The following is a 14530-nucleotide window of genomic DNA, read 5'->3' on the forward strand; positions in this document are numbered from 1 at the left end:
ATTAAAAAGTCTCGCCACAGAGAGCAACAGGCCTACAACGATAAATTGTTCAATCATTATACTTCACTCATAGTTATAAAAGCAGATGGCAGCACTACACATAACAAGCATTACACAAAAACAAACATCACGTCAGGTTTCACTAGATGTCCACGCACGTTCCAACGTGTACCAGTTCGTTAGAGGTTCCGCAAAGGAATATGGACGAGGTACACGCGTGTGTGGTTTAGTAGTGGTAGCAGTATGTATATGTGTGAGTGCGTGAGAGTATCATATATGTGATCACAATCCACATTTTTTAGTTAATATATTACGCTGTTGCCATTGCTTTTTCACTCGGGGTGAGGAAGCTCGTCAGATCATACTATGATCTTTTCTCCCTTATCCCATCTACATCAATGTATTAATACAGGGTGATTCAAAACTCAACGTACAAACTTTTAGGGGAGGTAGATAGAAAACACAAAAATAAAACAGGAGGAATTCACATAGGAATGTATGATCGGAAATCCCAACCTGGTCAGCAGGAGGATAAATGAAGATGCAGAGATGACAAGCCAATAGTGGGTGAGAAAACTCTTTATTTAGCGATACTTTACACCATAGTTTCCCAAACTTTTTGTTCCATCGCCCCCTTCTTCAGAAATTTTTTTTATCTCATCGCCCTCCAACTCAAGTATGCCCATAGGATCCTATGTTATATCCGTAGCTTCTATCGCCCCATGGACAATTCCATCGCCCACCAGGGGGCGATATTGCCCACTTTGGGAAACACTGCTTTACACGAAGACAGTACGTGTAGCAACACGTTTAAGTTCCACAAATTTCTTACCATCCACGTCGCAAGAATCTCCGTCGCAGCTGCAAACGTCCGTGAAATGCCGGGCATTTTTGAAAGGGTTCGACCATCAATGCATCGCCGTTGTGAAGTGTGCATAACTGCGGATGGTAAGAACTTTGAGCTCTTGTTGTGAAGCTTAACGTGTAAAGTATTGCTAAATAAAGAGTGTTTCCACCTTGTCATTTCTGCGTCTTCGTATATCCTCCAGCTGATCAGGTTGGGGTTTCCGGTCATATATTCCTATGTGATTCTGTTTTGTTTTTGTGTTTTCTACCCCTCCCCTAAAAGTTTGTGCGTTGAGATTTGAATCACCCTGTATATCCATGCAACTATTAACAATCCCTGTGCTTGTGTAACGTGTAGGTGAAATAAATTTGAATTTTAATATTGTATCTGGATGAGCCATGCATTAGGATTGAAAGTTTATATCAAAAAGATTTTAATAAAAAGCTTTAGTTTCACAGTCGTCTTAACCCTCTATGGTCCTGTGTATATTTGAATATGTGTGGCAAATACATGGTAAAGAAAACCCATTACACCGATTTCTTTTTTCAATTTCTTTGATATTTTACGAAGTACATCTTTCTGTGTCATTTCAGAACAAAATACGCCTATACATATAAGGTATAACACTTTTTATCTAAAAAGAATTGATTCCTTGTCTGTGTCGTTTTTTGAGAGCTACTGAAATTTTACATGTTCAAAGATTTAAAAAATTGCACCAAATTGAGAAAATCTGGAAAAAAAAGATAACAACTGTAATTTTACAAGGTATTGTGTGACCACGGAGAGATGGCCTCTGACCTTGTAGGGCCTTAATCACGAAAAGAGAGGGTTCACTCTTCAGTGCGGAGAAATAAAGCGAAACAACTCCAGCATCAACCCTGAAATTATGGTTCTTTTTTCCCCTATTTCTCCCCTACTGAAGAATGAACTCTATTTTTTCGGTATGAAGGCTGTACAAGTTCAAAGGCCTTCTTTCCGATTTCACACTATATTTAACTTGGCATAAAAAAAAGATGTTATCTGTTTGCAGATAACATTAAAATCAAGGAAACTATATTTTACCCTAAATTAACTAATTTAGCTAATTAAAAAATCCACTCTAATTAATTAAATTGCTGTGTTTATGTATTTTTCAATTAAAAATATTGCTAAGGTCCCCTTCACACTAAACGAATCTGATTCAATCCGAATCAAGGTGAATCTAATTCACCAAGATTCGACATATTGCTCCAGAAGGCCTATAAAAACTCAGTTCCCGCCTTCACACAGCACCTCGTAAAGATAGACGGCCTCTGCACTCTTTTCGTGATTCCACGAGAGTAGTCGATCCAGTGCCGTCTTAACGCATGGTCCCAGCCGGGCACGGCCCGGGGGCCACAAGAGAAGAGGGGCCTCACAAAAACGAGATTTGATTGAAATATTCTAGAATTTACCTGGTAGTGCCTCAGAAAAACCACTTGGCCCGGGGGGCCCATGACGCTATTAAGACGACCCTGAGTCGATCCTCATCAGAATGTTATTCCACGCTATATATTGCTAATGGTAATGCTAAGTGGTGACGGTAGCGCATCGCATCTGACTCCGTATGAATGAGACGTAGTTGTAGATACATTATCTTTAATTATGATGCTATATAGAAGAAATTATTTACATGGTACATATATTAAGAGAGAGAAAGACGACGTGGATGCATCTCGTGTGAGAGCTGAAGCTGAACTGATGTTCTCACACACATGGCCCTTCGGACCCTCCGAAGGGGCATCCGGTCACGTGATCATCTCGTGTTTCAGTACAGAATGTACTGAGATTCTTTCACGTGACCAGAGCGTGCTTGTTAAGAAAGGGAGCGAATGTGCAAAGTATAATAATAATAATAATACATATAAGAATATATATTGAGGCTCTACAATATACTTTCTCAAGCTAAAAATCGCAAACGGAATTCATTTGAAAATACCACATTCAAGAAATATTTAAAACTAAAACTAAATCTCGATATAACAAAGATTATCTCGTCTAAGAGCAAAAATGTCGACGTTGTTTACCTTGATTTCCAGAAGGCATTCAATCGGGTCCAACATGGCAAACTCTTGAAGCGTTTACACGAGATTGGAATAGGGGGCAACTTGCTGAATTGGATAGAATCGTGGTTAAGAGATAGGTCGCAACTAGTTATGGTGAACGGGGAATTCTCTGGTTGGACAGACGTCACAAGTGGAGTTCCTCAGGGAAGTGTCCTTGGCCCCATACTTTTTTCACTTTTTATCGACAAACTCGATCAGGGTATCGATGGGATTACTAGCAAATTCGCAGATGATGTGAAGCTAATGGGGATAATCGGGAATGAAAGCGATAGGGAGTTGCTCCAGACCAACTTAAACAAGATTGCAGCATGGGCAAATGAATGGAGCATGACGTTTAGCGTAGATAAGTGCATGGTCGCTCATTTTGGTTCGAACAACCCACGGTTCTCTTACGAGTTGAATGGTGTCACTATCCCGGATGCAACTAGAGTCACCGATTTGGGAATTCTCATTGACGAGCGACTTAAGTTTTCTGAACATTGTTCAGCGGTTGTCAAAAAAGCGAATAGAATGCTTGGTCTCATTTTCAAAAAGGTCTCTTCGCGTTCTCCTAAAGTCATTCTTCCGCTTTTTCGAGGCTTAGTTCGTCCTGGAATGGAGTATGCTGTAAGGTTTTGGAGACCATACCTACAGAGGGACATAGACTTGGTTGAAGGGGTGCAGAGAAGAGCTACGCGTGTCCTTATTGGCACACAGGGCTTGAGTTATGAAGAAAGACTTCATTTTTTGAATATGTTTACATTGGATGAACGCAGGTGTCGAGGAGATATGATCGAAGTGTTCAAAATTTTCAGTGGGATGGATAGGATGGACCATGAACTTTTAGTACACCGCCAATCGACTGCTTTTAGAAGGGGACACCAGTATCGATTGGTGAGGGACAATGCAAGGTTATGGTGTCGCAGGGAATTTTTCTCCAATAGGGTTGTTAATAAATGGAATAGCTTACCCCCGGAGGTAGTAAATTGTAACACAATTGACACGTTTAAAAAGAAATACGATAAACATGTTGGTGTGAATCGAGAAGCTATCCATTCTTAGAATAAGACAACCATAAGTATTCTTTATGGGCATTGTATAATATTTTATCATGTGTATATATTGTTTGTAATTTGTGTTAATTGCATTTTTAATTGGGTTGCTGTATTTTTGAAACATATGACAACCATATTTTTATGGGCATCTTTTTATCAGCCACCTCGTTGGGCATTTTGCCTGTTGTGGCGTTGTATTTGTATTTGTATTTGTATATAACGATACTCTGCGAAGCGAGTAAAAATATCGTTGTAGAGGGATTTATCCTTGTATAGAGTAATCATTGCAGCGAGGTTTCACTGTGTATGGCTGGGGAAAAAAATCTCGTGGATTTGAAAAATATACTCAAAAATCTTCCTCAAATTAAAATTTGCTAGGAATAAAATGATTTTTTTTTCCTTTAATATTTTAAAGTGTGACATTTCGGCTTCTATAGTTCAGTTTATATACTTAAAACAACACAGGAAGATGGACACAACATTTTTTCACAACTTTATTTACAGTTCATCGCACAAAATAGCAACTATAATAAATAAAAATCAATTTTTAAAAGTTTCTAGAGTTTTCTTTTCCCTCCTTCACATTTTGCCTTTATTTACTTCGAATGTAGAATAAAATCATTTTTGTGCTTTTCTACGCCAAAGTAAGAAGAAACGAAATTGGATGCTGTGATTTAAAATGTGGCAAACTTGCTAGGCAGTCTTATCCGACCACTCTCATGACGTCACAGATGAACTTGGCAACCTCTGCGGAGGCCTTCTATCTCTAGGAGGTGCTGCTTCTCGCCAGTCGAATCCATTCCAATCCGCTTTGATTCGTGTTAATACAGGATTCGGCCGGTCAGAATCTTCTCCATTCAGTCAGTCATAAATCAACAACCAGACACGATGGGCGTGGAACTTTTAATTATGGAAGTGAAAGAAAACAATGGGATTTATGACGTTTAACTGAGCTGGTGTGAAGACATGCAGATCACAGATCAGACTCACCTTGATTCGGATTGGTTCTGACTGATTCAGATTCGTGCGTTCTTATTGAGGTGAACCCCATAGAAGGTAAAAATAGAAGCAAGGAATTGAGTATTTCAATTTTCGCTACTGAGGACGTTTCCTCTTGTCTTTTTGATGCGTTTATTTCTTGTTCCTGTTTCCTTAGCAAATTTTATTCGGGGAACAGAAAAATGTGAAACATTCCCCAGGTGAGGCTCGATCACAACCACTGTCTTAGGGCCGTTCAAGTATTGCGTAAACAAATTTTTAGCTATTTTTGACCCCCTCTCCCTCCCCCTTGTCAGCAAAATTTCGTCATCAGCTCTACTCCTCTGAATCCTAACTCATATTTTCATAAAGGGTGGTTGATGACGTAAGCATTATCCAAACCCCCTCCCCTTGTCATCAAAAGTCAGCAAATCGGAAACCCCCCTCCATCGATGATGACGTAATACTTGAACGGCCCCTTATAAGTACCGTGCACTAACCAATTGCGCCACTGGGAACGTTTAATTCCAGCCTTTGATGTTCAAATTTCTTATTCTTGTTACACATTTTCTATATAGGCAAATTTCATTCGTTTCATTTATTAAATCACAATTTCGTACACCGCATAAATCATTTCCCAAGAGTCAAATACAGGTGAAGTTAGTTAATTTCTGCTCAGGAGACAACAAAATAGTGTGAATCATCCAAAGCTCATCAATGTAGGATAACGCTACTTCCATAACGAATCAAAAAAACTCTCGTGAATGATAAAAATGTACTGTTTGCTCGTTGTTGTATTAAACGTAAAAGATCACGAAAACTACTACTTCATTCGTAAATTTGCAATTTTCATTTTTTTTTTTCTTTTGCATGTTCTTAGACATTGCACAAAATCTTCAAATTGATTTAGAAAATGAAAAATGCGAATTTCGAGCTTCTCAACACAGCCTTATTTTTCCAAACATGTCCGTAGCCTCTGAAAATGTAGGAATAGCGATCTCTTGTTTTCTTGTTGTTAGGCTGCGCTCATAGTGGAGCGAAGCGATACGAGTTACAAGAATTGCGACTGGGAAGAAAAAATGCGTAGGGGTGGAGGAAGAGACGTCTGCACATAATAAAAAGGATAGAAGAGGAAATGATCGGAGGGTTTCTGAAATGTAAGGGTGTGATGATCCCTCATCATCACACCTTATATCGTGTGCTAACCAATTGCGCCACTGGGGAGGATTTCGATTAGGCTTCCCATGCTTTACTATGGGAAAAATCTTCTTCGTTTAAGCGGTTTTTAAAATTTTCCTAATCCGCACTCTAACTTCACATTTCAAATTGCAGAACCTTCGCAAATTGTCACCTAATCTCGAGAAGAATTATTCCTTTTTTTCCGATTGCGAACTGATAACGCCTCCCAAGCAAGAAAATTTACTCCGTTCATCGCTTTTATTTCCTTCACAACGATTAAAAAAAAAAACACCTGCCATGACGCGCGTGACTTTCTGAGAAGAGAAACATTTTTTTGGAAAGGAAACATTTTTTGTGTGAAAGGAATGGGAAAAACAATGTTGTCCCTCTTTCGCGATCCTTCTCTTATCTAACCTTGAACTAGAGCTGACTCCATCCACTGGCAGTTGGTTGACATTCAACACGTTTTTAGAAGATGCAATATTAAGGGGTTGCTGATAAGTACCGTGCGCTAACCACTTGCACCACTAGGGATGACATTTGCCGTCTCTGATATTAAAATCCTGAATTGTTTTATTACATATTTTTTGACAAAAGCTCGTTAGAGAAACGATAAAACGTCAATTATTCCTTAAGAGAGGATCGATTAAACAAACTCTGCAAAAGGACTGTCTTCTTATAGATACCGTACAATAATCAATTAGAAGTTTGTTAGAGAAACGTCTTTTTTTCCCCCCAAGTGAGGCTCGAACTCACAATCTACTTATAAGACATCGCTCACAAACACTGTCTTATTAAGTACCGTGCGCTAACCAATTGCGCCGCAGCGGATGACATATCCCGCCTCTGATACTAAATCTTGAATTTTTATCACATATCTATTGCGTAAAGTTCATTAGAGAAACGGTAAAATGTCAATTATTTCCCTGGTGAGGCTCGAACTCACAACCGCTGTCTTATAAGTACCGTGCGCTAAACAATTGCGGCACTGGGGATGACGTACGTCGTCTCTGATATGTAAATCCTGAATTTTTACTACATCTTGAGAAATTCCTTAAAGAAACGAAAATTACTCTACAGGTGAGGCTCGAACCAACACCACCTATTGAGCAAGGCCTCCGCTCGAAGCTCGTGACGTCACTGAAGAAGGCTATTTTATCTAAGGCGACTGTATAAGTACCTTATATACTGGCTATAATTTTATCTCTTGCCATTGGACATAGCACGCCGCATGCGATATATCTACATTTTTTTGCAGTATATCCATTAGCAATAGGAGAAATGGCCTCCTTCATTGATGTCATAAGCTTCGTGCGGAGTCCTTGTTGTACAGGTGGTGTTGCTCGAACTCAGAACCACTGTCTTATAAGTACTGTGCCTTAACGAATTGCGCCACTGTGGGAAGCGCGTCTGCCCTCTTTGATATTAAAATTCGGAATATTTATTACATATTTTTTGAGTGAAGTTGGAGAAACGATAAAAAGTCAATTTCTACAACCTGCAGGGTTGAGCGACACGTCGCTCACAAGCACCGTCTAGTAAGAACCGTTCGTAAACAAATTGTGCTACTGGGACGCTAGCCGTTACTGATATGTAAACCTTTAATTTTCATTACATATTTCTTGTAAAAAGTTGGTTAGAGAAACGGTAAAATTTCCCGGGGGAGGCTCGAATTCACAACCCCGGCATCGCTCACAAGTACTGCTTTATAAGTACCGCGCGCTAACCAATTGCGCCACTGAGGACGAAGACAACCGTCTCTGATTTTTAAATCCAGAATTTTCGTTACATATTTCTTAAGTTCGTTAGAGAAACGGTAAAATGCCGTTCGTTCCCCAGGTGAGGCTCGAACTCACAACCCCGGCATCGCTCACAAGCACTGTCTTATAAGTACCGTGCGCTAACCAATTGCGCCACTGGGGACGAAGACAACCGTCTCTGATATTTAAATCCTGAATTTTCGTTACATATTTATTAATTTCGTTAGAGAAACGGTAAAATGCCGTTCGTTCCCCAGGTGAGGCTCGAACTCACAACCCCGGCATGGCTCACAAGCACTGTCTTATAAGTACCGTGCGCTAACGAATTGCGCCACTGGGGACGAAGACAACCGTCTCTGATATTTAAATCCTGAATTTTCGTTACATATTTATTAATTTCGTTAGAGAAACGGTAAAATGCCGTTCGTTCCCCAGGTGAGGCTCGAACTCACAACCCCGGCATCGCTCACAAGCACTGTCTTATAAGTACCGTGCGCTAACCAATTGCGCCACTGGGGACGCAGACAGCCGTCTCTGATATTTAAATCCAGAATTTTCGTTACATATTTCTTAAGTTAGTTAGAGAAACGGTAAAATGCCGTTCGTTCCCCAGGTGAGGCTCGAACTCACAACCCCGGCATCGCTCACAAGCACTGTCTTATAAGTACCGTGCGCTAACTAATTGAGCCACTGGGGACGAAGATAACTGTCTCTGATATTTAAATCCTGAATTTTCGTTACATATTTATTAATTTCGTTAGAGAAACGGTAAAATGCCGTTCGTTCCCCAGGTGAGGCTCGAACTCACAACCCCGGCATCGCTCACAAGCACTGTCTTATAAGTACCGTGCGCTAACCAATTGCGCCACTGGGGACGAAGAAGACCGTCTCTGATATTTAAATCCTGAATTTTCGTTACATATTTATTAATTTCGTTAGAGAAACGGTAAAATGCCAATCGTTCCCCAGGTGAGGCTCGAACTCACAACCCCGGCATCGCTCACAAGCACTGTCTTATAAGTACCGTGCGCTAACCAATTGCGCCACTGGGGACGCAGACAGCCGTCTCTGATATTTAAATCCAGAATTTTCGTTACATATTTCTTAAGTTCGTTAGAGAAACGGTAAAATGCCGTTCGTTCCCCAGGTGAGGCTCGAACTCACAACCCCGGCATCGCTCACAAGCACTGTCTTATAAGTACCGTGCGCTAACTAATTGCGCCACTGGGGACGCAGACAGCCGTCTCTGATATTTAAATCCTGAATTTTCGTTACATATTTATTAATTCCGTTAGAGAAACGGTAAAAGGCCGTTCGTTCCCCAGGTGAGGCTCGAACTCACAACCCCGGCATCGCTCACAAGCACTGTCTTATAAGTACCGTGCGTTAACCAATTGCGCCACTGGGGACGAAGACAGCCGTCTCTGATATTTAAATCCTGAATTTTCGTTACATATTTCTTACTTTCGTTAGAGAAACGGTAAAATGCCGTTCGTTCCCCAGGTGAGGCTCGAACTCACAACCCCGGCATCGCTCACAAGCACTGTCTTATAAGTACCGTGCGCTAACCAATTGCGCCACTGGGGACGGAGTAACCGTCTCTGATATTTAAATCCTGAATTTTCGTTACATATTTATTAATTTCGTTAGAGAAACGGTAAAATGCCGTTCGTTCCCCAGGTGAGGCTCGAACTCACAACCCCGGCATCGCTCACAAGCACTGTCTTATAAGTACCGTGCGCTAACCAATTGCGCCACTGGGGACGGAGTAACCGTCTCTGATATTTAAATCCTGAATTTTCGTTACATATTTATTAATTTCGTTAGAGAAACGGTAAAATGCCGTTCGTTCCCCAGGTGAGGCTCGAACTCACAACCCCGGCATCGCTCACAAGCACGGTCTTATAAGTACCGTGCGCTAACCAATTGCGCCACTGGGGACGGAGTAACCGTCTCTGATATTTAAATCCTGAATTTTCGTTACATATTTCTTAATTTCGTTAGAGAAACGGTAAAATGCCAATCGTTCCCCAGGTGAGGCTCGAACTCACAACCCCGGCATCGCTCACAAGCACTGTCTTATAAGTACCGTGCGCTAACCAATTGCGCCACTGGGGACGAAGACAGCCGTCTCTGATATTTAAATCCTGAATTTTCGTTACATATTTCTTAAGTTCGTTAGAGAAACGGTAAAATGCCAATCGTTCCCCAGGTGAGGCTCGAACTCACAACCCCGGCATCGCTCACAAGCACTGTCTTATAAGTACCGTGCTTTAACCAATTGCGCCACTGGGGACGCAGACAGCCGTCTCTGATATTTAAATCCTGAATTTTCGTTACATATTTCTTAATTTCGTTAGAGAAACGGTAAAATGCCGTTCGTTCCCCAGGTGAGGCTCGAACTCACAACCCCGGCATCGCTCACAAGCACTGTCTTATAAGTACCGCGCGCTAACCAATTGCGCCACTGGGGACGGAGTAACCGCCTCTGATATTTAAATCCTGAATTTTCGTTACATATTTATTAATTTCGTTAGAGAAACGGTAAAATGCCGTTCGTTCCCCAGGTGAGGCTCGAACTCACAACCCCGGCATCGCTCACAAGCACTGTCTTATAAGTACCATGCGCTAACCAATTGCGCCACTGAGGACGAAGACAACCGTCTCTGATTTTTAAATCCAGAATTTTCGTTACATATTTCTTAAGTTCGTTAGAGAAACGGTAAAATGCCGTTCGTTCCCCAGGTGAGGCTCGAACTCACAACCCCGGCATCGCTCACAAGCACTGTCTTATAAGTACCGTGCGCTAACCAATTGCGCCACAGGGGACGAAGATAACTGTCTCTGATATTTAAATCCTGAATTTTCGTTACATATTTATTAATTTCGTTAGAGAAACGGTAAAATGCCGTTCGTTCCCCAGGTGAGGCTCGAACTCACAACCCCGGCATCGCTCACAAGCACTGTCTTATAAGTACCGTGCGCTAACCAATTGCGCCACTGGGGACGAAGACAACCGTCTCTGATATTTAAATCCTGAATTTTCGTTACATATTTCTTAAGTTCGTTAGAGAAACGGTAAAATGCCGTTCGTTCCCCAGGTGAGACTCGAACTCACAACCCCGGCATCGCTCACAAGCACTGTCTTATAAGTACCGTGCGCTAACCAATTGCGCCACTGGGGACGAAGACAACCGTCTCTGATATTTAAATCCTGAATTTTCGTTACATATTTATTAATTTCGTTAGAGAAACGGTAAAATGCCGTTCGTTCCCCAGGTGAGACTCGAACTCACAACCCCGGCATCGCTCACAAGCACTATCTTATAAGTACCGTGCGCTAACCAATTGCGCCACTGGGGACGAAGATAACTGTCTCTGATATTTAAATCCTGAATTTTCGTTACATATTTATTAATTTCGTTAGAGAAACGGTAAAATGCCGTTCGTTCCCCAGGTGAGGCACGAACTCACAACCCCGGCATCGCTCACAAGCACTGTCTTATAAGTACCGTGCGCTAACCAATTGCGCCACTGGGGACGAAGACAACCGTCTCTGATATTTAAATCCTGAATTTCCGTTACATATTTATTAATTTCGTTAGAGAAACGGTAAAATGCCGTTCGTTCCCCAGGTGAGACTCGAACTCACAACCCCGGCATCGCTCACAAGCACTGTCTTATAAGTACCGTGCGCTAACCAATTGCGCCACTGGGGACGAAGACAACCGTCTCTGATATTTAAATCCTGAATTTTCGTTACATATTTATTAATTTCGTTAGAGAAACGGTAAAATGCCGTTCGTTCCCCAGGTGAGACTCGAACTCACAACCCCGGCATCGCTCACAAGCACTATCTTATAAGTACCGTGCGCTAACCAATTGCGCCACTGGGGACGAAGATAACTGTCTCTGATATTTAAATCCTGAATTTTCGTTACATATTTATTAATTTCGTTAGAGAAACGGTAAAATGCCGTTCGTTCCCCAGGTGAGGCTCGAACTCACAACCCCGGCATCGCTCACAAGCACTGTCTCATAAGTACCGTGCGCTAACCAATTGCGCCACTGGGGACGAAGACAACCGTCTCTGATATTTAAATCCTGAATTTTCGTTACATATTTCTTAAGTTCGTTAGAGAAACGGTAAAATGCCGTTCGTTCCCCAGGTGAGGCTCGAACTCACAACCCCGGCATCGCTCACAAGCACTGTCTTTTAAGTAGCGTGCGCTAACCAATTGCGCCACTGGGGACGAAGATAACTGTCTCTGATATTTAAATCCTGAATTTTCGTTACATATTTATTAATTTCGTTAGAGAAACGGTAAAATGCCGTTCGTTCCCCAGGTGAGGCTCGAACTCACAACCCCGGCATCGCTCACAAGCACTGTCTTATAAGTACCGTGCGCTAACCAATTGCGCCACTGGGGACGGAGTAACCGTCTCTGATATTTAAATCCTGAATTTTCGTTACATATTTCTTAATTTCGTTAGAGAAACGGTAAAATGCCAATCGTTCCCCAGGTGAGGCTCGAACTCACAACCCCGGCATCGCTCACAAGCACTGTCTTATAAGTACCGTGCGCTAACTAATTGCGCCACTGGGAACGGTGCAACCGTCTCTGATATTTAAATCCTGAATTTTCGTTACATATTTATTAATTTCGTTAGAGAAACGGTAAAATGCCGTTCGTTCCCCAGGTGAGGCTCGAACTCACAATCCCGGCATCGCTCACAAGCACTGTCTTATAAGTACCGTGCGCTAACCAATTGCGCCACTGGGGACGAAGACAACCGTCTCTGATATTTAAATCCTGAATTTTCGTTACATATTTCTTAAGTTCGTTAGAGAAACGGTAAAATGCCGTTCGTTCCCCAGGTGAGGCTCGAACTCACAACCCCGGCATCGCTCACAAGCACTGTCTTATAAGTACCGTGCGCTAACCAATTGCGCCACTGGGGACGGAGTAACCGCCTCTGATATTTAAATCCTGAATTTTCGTTACATATTTATTAATTTCGTTAGAGAAACGGTAAAATGCCGTTCGTTCCCCAGGTGAGGCTCGAACTCACAACCCCGGCATCGCTCACAAGCACTGTCTTATAAGTACCATGCGCTAACCAATTGCGCCACTGAGGACGAAGACAACCGTCTCTGATTTTTAAATCCAGAATTTTCGTTACATATTTCTTAAGTTCGTTAGAGAAACGGTAAAATGCCGTTCGTTCCCCAGGTGAGGCTCGAACTCACAACCCCGGCATCGCTCACAAGCACTGTCTTATAAGTACCGTGCGCTAACCAATTGCGCCACAGGGGACGAAGATAACTGTCTCTGATATTTAAATCCTGAATTTTCGTTACATATTTATTAATTTCGTTAGAGAAACGGTAAAATGCCGTTCGTTCCCCAGGTGAGGCTCGAACTCACAACCCCGGCATCGCTCACAAGCACTGTCTTATAAGTACCGTGCGCTAACCAATTGCGCCACTGGGGACGAAGACAACCGTCTCTGATATTTAAATCCTGAATTTTCGTTACATATTTCTTAAGTTCGTTAGAGAAACGGTAAAATGCCGTTTGTTCCCCAGGTGAGACTCGAACTCACAACCCCGGCATCGCTCACAAGCACTGTCTTATAAGTACCGTGCGCTAACCAATTGCGCCACTGGGGACGAAGACAACCGTCTCTGATATTTAAATCCTGAATTTTCGTTACATATTTATTAATTTCGTTAGAGAAACGGTAAAATGCCGTTCGTTCCCCAGGTGAGACTCGAACTCACAACCCCGGCATCGCTCACAAGCACTATCTTATAAGTACCGTGCGCTAACCAATTGCGCCACTGGGGACGAAGATAACTGTCTCTGATATTTAAATCCTGAATTTTCGTTACATATTTATTAATTTCGTTAGAGAAACGGTAAAATGCCGTTCGTTCCCCAGGTGAGGCTCGAACTCACAACCCCGGCATCGCTCACAAGCACTGTCTTATAAGTACCGTGCGCTAACCAATTGCGCCACTGGGGACGAAGACAACCGTCTCTGATATTTAAATCCTGAATTTCCGTTACATATTTATTAATTTCGTTAGAGAAACGGTAAAATGCCGTTCGTTCCCCAGGTGAGACTCGAACTCACAACCCCGGCATCGCTCACAAGCACTGTCTTATAAGTACCGTGCGCTAACCAATTGCGCCACTGGGGACGAAGACAACCGTCTCTGATATTTAAATCCTGAATTTTCGTTACATATTTATTAATTTCGTTAGAGAAACGGTAAAATGCCGTTCGTTCCCCAGGTGAGACTCGAACTCACAACCCCGGCATCGCTCACAAGCACTATCTTATAAGTACCGTGCGCTAACCAATTGCGCCACTGGGGACGAAGATAACTGTCTCTGATATTTAAATCCTGAATTTTCGTTACATATTTATTAATTTCGTTAGAGAAACGGTAAAATGCCGTTCGTTCCCCAGGTGAGACTCGAACTCACAACCCCGGCATCGCTCACAAGCACTATCTTATAAGTACCGTGCGCTAACCAATTGCGCCACTGGGGACGAAGATAACTGTCTCTGATATTTAAATCCTGAATTTTCGTTACATATTTATTAATTTCGTTAGAGAAACGGTAAAATGCCGTT

At 42.1% G+C, this 14530-nt stretch overlaps 1 protein-coding gene and 36 non-coding genes across 38 annotated transcripts in view; 1 reads left to right on the forward strand and 36 right to left on the reverse strand.

The window, feature by feature from the left end:
* LOC149079525 (uncharacterized) overlaps positions 1–14530 on the forward strand; it is a 73991-nt gene that overhangs the window by 13153 nt on the left and 46308 nt on the right. The window lies entirely within an intron of this gene.
* TRNAI-UAU (transfer RNA isoleucine (anticodon UAU)) lies at positions 7954–8045 on the reverse strand. The gene is given in 2 exon segments: positions 7954–7989; positions 8008–8045. It is a non-coding gene; the product is annotated as a tRNA-Ile (tRNA).
* TRNAI-UAU (transfer RNA isoleucine (anticodon UAU)) lies at positions 8132–8223 on the reverse strand. Its single transcript is given in 2 exon segments — positions 8132–8167; positions 8186–8223. It is a non-coding gene; the product is annotated as a tRNA-Ile (tRNA).
* On the reverse strand, positions 8310–8401 carry TRNAI-UAU (transfer RNA isoleucine (anticodon UAU)). The gene is given in 2 exon segments: positions 8310–8345; positions 8364–8401. It is a non-coding gene; the product is annotated as a tRNA-Ile (tRNA).
* TRNAI-UAU (transfer RNA isoleucine (anticodon UAU)) lies at positions 8666–8757 on the reverse strand. Its single transcript is given in 2 exon segments — positions 8666–8701; positions 8720–8757. It is a non-coding gene; the product is annotated as a tRNA-Ile (tRNA).
* On the reverse strand, positions 8844–8935 carry TRNAI-UAU (transfer RNA isoleucine (anticodon UAU)). The gene is given in 2 exon segments: positions 8844–8879; positions 8898–8935. It is a non-coding gene; the product is annotated as a tRNA-Ile (tRNA).
* TRNAI-UAU (transfer RNA isoleucine (anticodon UAU)) lies at positions 9022–9113 on the reverse strand. The gene is given in 2 exon segments: positions 9022–9057; positions 9076–9113. It is a non-coding gene; the product is annotated as a tRNA-Ile (tRNA).
* On the reverse strand, positions 9200–9291 carry TRNAI-UAU (transfer RNA isoleucine (anticodon UAU)). The gene is given in 2 exon segments: positions 9200–9235; positions 9254–9291. It is a non-coding gene; the product is annotated as a tRNA-Ile (tRNA).
* On the reverse strand, positions 9378–9469 carry TRNAI-UAU (transfer RNA isoleucine (anticodon UAU)). The gene is given in 2 exon segments: positions 9378–9413; positions 9432–9469. It is a non-coding gene; the product is annotated as a tRNA-Ile (tRNA).
* Positions 9555–9646, reverse strand: TRNAI-UAU (transfer RNA isoleucine (anticodon UAU)). The gene is given in 2 exon segments: positions 9555–9590; positions 9609–9646. It is a non-coding gene; the product is annotated as a tRNA-Ile (tRNA).
* Positions 9732–9823, reverse strand: TRNAI-UAU (transfer RNA isoleucine (anticodon UAU)). The gene is given in 2 exon segments: positions 9732–9767; positions 9786–9823. It is a non-coding gene; the product is annotated as a tRNA-Ile (tRNA).
* On the reverse strand, positions 9909–10000 carry TRNAI-UAU (transfer RNA isoleucine (anticodon UAU)). Its single transcript is given in 2 exon segments — positions 9909–9944; positions 9963–10000. It is a non-coding gene; the product is annotated as a tRNA-Ile (tRNA).
* On the reverse strand, positions 10087–10178 carry TRNAI-UAU (transfer RNA isoleucine (anticodon UAU)). Its single transcript is given in 2 exon segments — positions 10087–10122; positions 10141–10178. It is a non-coding gene; the product is annotated as a tRNA-Ile (tRNA).
* Positions 10265–10356, reverse strand: TRNAI-UAU (transfer RNA isoleucine (anticodon UAU)). Its single transcript is given in 2 exon segments — positions 10265–10300; positions 10319–10356. It is a non-coding gene; the product is annotated as a tRNA-Ile (tRNA).
* TRNAI-UAU (transfer RNA isoleucine (anticodon UAU)) lies at positions 10442–10533 on the reverse strand. Its single transcript is given in 2 exon segments — positions 10442–10477; positions 10496–10533. It is a non-coding gene; the product is annotated as a tRNA-Ile (tRNA).
* TRNAI-UAU (transfer RNA isoleucine (anticodon UAU)) lies at positions 10620–10711 on the reverse strand. Its single transcript is given in 2 exon segments — positions 10620–10655; positions 10674–10711. It is a non-coding gene; the product is annotated as a tRNA-Ile (tRNA).
* TRNAI-UAU (transfer RNA isoleucine (anticodon UAU)) lies at positions 10798–10889 on the reverse strand. The gene is given in 2 exon segments: positions 10798–10833; positions 10852–10889. It is a non-coding gene; the product is annotated as a tRNA-Ile (tRNA).
* Positions 10976–11067, reverse strand: TRNAI-UAU (transfer RNA isoleucine (anticodon UAU)). Its single transcript is given in 2 exon segments — positions 10976–11011; positions 11030–11067. It is a non-coding gene; the product is annotated as a tRNA-Ile (tRNA).
* TRNAI-UAU (transfer RNA isoleucine (anticodon UAU)) lies at positions 11154–11245 on the reverse strand. The gene is given in 2 exon segments: positions 11154–11189; positions 11208–11245. It is a non-coding gene; the product is annotated as a tRNA-Ile (tRNA).
* On the reverse strand, positions 11332–11423 carry TRNAI-UAU (transfer RNA isoleucine (anticodon UAU)). The gene is given in 2 exon segments: positions 11332–11367; positions 11386–11423. It is a non-coding gene; the product is annotated as a tRNA-Ile (tRNA).
* TRNAI-UAU (transfer RNA isoleucine (anticodon UAU)) lies at positions 11510–11601 on the reverse strand. The gene is given in 2 exon segments: positions 11510–11545; positions 11564–11601. It is a non-coding gene; the product is annotated as a tRNA-Ile (tRNA).
* Positions 11688–11779, reverse strand: TRNAI-UAU (transfer RNA isoleucine (anticodon UAU)). The gene is given in 2 exon segments: positions 11688–11723; positions 11742–11779. It is a non-coding gene; the product is annotated as a tRNA-Ile (tRNA).
* On the reverse strand, positions 11866–11957 carry TRNAI-UAU (transfer RNA isoleucine (anticodon UAU)). The gene is given in 2 exon segments: positions 11866–11901; positions 11920–11957. It is a non-coding gene; the product is annotated as a tRNA-Ile (tRNA).
* TRNAL-UAA (transfer RNA leucine (anticodon UAA)) lies at positions 12044–12135 on the reverse strand. The gene is given in 2 exon segments: positions 12044–12079; positions 12098–12135. It is a non-coding gene; the product is annotated as a tRNA-Leu (tRNA).
* TRNAI-UAU (transfer RNA isoleucine (anticodon UAU)) lies at positions 12222–12313 on the reverse strand. The gene is given in 2 exon segments: positions 12222–12257; positions 12276–12313. It is a non-coding gene; the product is annotated as a tRNA-Ile (tRNA).
* On the reverse strand, positions 12399–12490 carry TRNAI-UAU (transfer RNA isoleucine (anticodon UAU)). Its single transcript is given in 2 exon segments — positions 12399–12434; positions 12453–12490. It is a non-coding gene; the product is annotated as a tRNA-Ile (tRNA).
* Positions 12576–12667, reverse strand: TRNAI-UAU (transfer RNA isoleucine (anticodon UAU)). Its single transcript is given in 2 exon segments — positions 12576–12611; positions 12630–12667. It is a non-coding gene; the product is annotated as a tRNA-Ile (tRNA).
* TRNAI-UAU (transfer RNA isoleucine (anticodon UAU)) lies at positions 12754–12845 on the reverse strand. Its single transcript is given in 2 exon segments — positions 12754–12789; positions 12808–12845. It is a non-coding gene; the product is annotated as a tRNA-Ile (tRNA).
* Positions 12931–13022, reverse strand: TRNAI-UAU (transfer RNA isoleucine (anticodon UAU)). Its single transcript is given in 2 exon segments — positions 12931–12966; positions 12985–13022. It is a non-coding gene; the product is annotated as a tRNA-Ile (tRNA).
* Positions 13109–13200, reverse strand: TRNAI-UAU (transfer RNA isoleucine (anticodon UAU)). Its single transcript is given in 2 exon segments — positions 13109–13144; positions 13163–13200. It is a non-coding gene; the product is annotated as a tRNA-Ile (tRNA).
* On the reverse strand, positions 13287–13378 carry TRNAI-UAU (transfer RNA isoleucine (anticodon UAU)). Its single transcript is given in 2 exon segments — positions 13287–13322; positions 13341–13378. It is a non-coding gene; the product is annotated as a tRNA-Ile (tRNA).
* Positions 13465–13556, reverse strand: TRNAI-UAU (transfer RNA isoleucine (anticodon UAU)). The gene is given in 2 exon segments: positions 13465–13500; positions 13519–13556. It is a non-coding gene; the product is annotated as a tRNA-Ile (tRNA).
* On the reverse strand, positions 13643–13734 carry TRNAI-UAU (transfer RNA isoleucine (anticodon UAU)). The gene is given in 2 exon segments: positions 13643–13678; positions 13697–13734. It is a non-coding gene; the product is annotated as a tRNA-Ile (tRNA).
* Positions 13821–13912, reverse strand: TRNAI-UAU (transfer RNA isoleucine (anticodon UAU)). The gene is given in 2 exon segments: positions 13821–13856; positions 13875–13912. It is a non-coding gene; the product is annotated as a tRNA-Ile (tRNA).
* TRNAI-UAU (transfer RNA isoleucine (anticodon UAU)) lies at positions 13999–14090 on the reverse strand. Its single transcript is given in 2 exon segments — positions 13999–14034; positions 14053–14090. It is a non-coding gene; the product is annotated as a tRNA-Ile (tRNA).
* TRNAI-UAU (transfer RNA isoleucine (anticodon UAU)) lies at positions 14177–14268 on the reverse strand. Its single transcript is given in 2 exon segments — positions 14177–14212; positions 14231–14268. It is a non-coding gene; the product is annotated as a tRNA-Ile (tRNA).
* TRNAI-UAU (transfer RNA isoleucine (anticodon UAU)) lies at positions 14355–14446 on the reverse strand. The gene is given in 2 exon segments: positions 14355–14390; positions 14409–14446. It is a non-coding gene; the product is annotated as a tRNA-Ile (tRNA).

This window comes from Pholcus phalangioides, unplaced genomic scaffold, assembly GCF_987345545.1.
Source record: "Pholcus phalangioides strain wild (caught in Gottingen) unplaced genomic scaffold, Ppha-v1.0 ptg000012l_1, whole genome shotgun sequence".
NCBI classification, from domain to species: domain Eukaryota; kingdom Metazoa; phylum Arthropoda; class Arachnida; order Araneae; family Pholcidae; genus Pholcus; species Pholcus phalangioides.